This window comes from Nerophis ophidion, linkage group LG19 (genome assembly GCF_033978795.1).
Source record: "Nerophis ophidion isolate RoL-2023_Sa linkage group LG19, RoL_Noph_v1.0, whole genome shotgun sequence".
NCBI lineage: Eukaryota > Metazoa > Chordata > Actinopteri > Syngnathiformes > Syngnathidae > Nerophis > Nerophis ophidion.
The window spans coordinates 13,974,324-13,975,825 of record NC_084629.1 but is presented as its reverse complement, the minus strand read 5'-3'; positions in this window follow the sequence as shown (position 1 = coordinate 13,975,825).

Sequence of the window (1,502 nt, the reverse complement as noted above, 5' to 3'; positions counted from 1 at the left end):
TAAGGGATTTCCCAAAATTATCCTAGTAAATGTCTCTAAAAACATCGGAATCCGTCCCAATGCAATCGCGTTTTTTTTCAATATCCTCAAACACGAATCTTTCATCTTAGCTCAAATTAATGGGGAAATTGTCGTTTTCTCGGTCCGAATAGCACTTTTTGTTAGAGGCTCTAATTAAAAACAATGTGAATATGTGAGGAGCCCCCACACGTGTGACGTCATCGTCTGCGACTTCCGGTAGAGGCAGGGCATTTCTCTTAGCACCTAAAGTTGCAAACTTTATCGTGGATGTTCTCTACTAAATCCTTTCAGCAAAAAGATGGCAATATCGCAAAATGATCAAGTATGACACATAGAATGAACCTGCTATCCCTCTTTAAATAAGAAAATCTCATTTCAGTAGGCCTTTAAGTGACCCGTGTTTTCCTTTTTAAATGTTTTTTTTTCTTTTTTTATACTGCTAAATAATTATTTTATTCAAATTTGTTTAAAATAGTTTGACTCAAAACTCGATTTTAATTGCACATTTCGTTCGAACCTCCGGTATTAGAAGAAGCTTGGCCCCGCCCCTTGGCCTGAGTTTCTGTATCTTTTTCCCCCTGAACAAGTCTATAAATCAGGGGTGTCAAACGTAAGGCCCGCGGGCCGTATCAGGCCCTCGAACAGGTTTTATCCGGCCCGCGGGATGAGTTGGCTAAGTATGAAAATGAGCCAAAATGTTTGAATAAAAGAAACTGCTGTTCTAAATGTGTCCACTACATGTCGCAATACTGTTTGTATCGTAGATGACGCTACATATGTAAAAGAAAACAAAAAAACACACATGATGTCGATGAAAATGATCAAAGTACAAAAATTAGATCCTGTAATTTGATACTATTTTTTTTATCTCGATAGATTGAAAATGAACACCAATGAGTTGACAGATGAACATTATCACATAATTTATTCAGAAAGTATAAATAACGACAAATAAAGATAAAATACTATTGACCGCAACATCCATCCATCCATTGTCTACCGCTTATTCCCTTTTGGGGTCGCGGGGGGTGCTGGCGCCTATCTCAGCTACAATCGGGTGGAAGGCGGAGTACACCCTGGACAAGTTGCCACCTCATCGCAGGGCCAACACAGATAGACAGACAACATTCACACTCACATTCACACTCACATTCACACACTAGGGCCAATTCAGTGTTGCCAATCAACCTATCCCCAGGTGCATGTCTTTGGAAGTGGGAGGAAGCCGGAGTACCCGGAGGGAACCCATGCATTCACGGGGAGAACATGCAAACTCCACAAAGAAAGATCCCGAACCTGGGATGGAACCCAGGACTGCAGGACATTAACCGCAACATGTAAGTTTGAAAAAAAAATCCAACAAAGTTATTTTCAGAATGTGCTTGTTCTATTTTTAAACAAAGAAAACAATCTGGAGTTGTCTTTATTTCTAAATTATCGTGCCGTAATTTTACCAGTCCAGCCCACTTGGGAGTAGATTT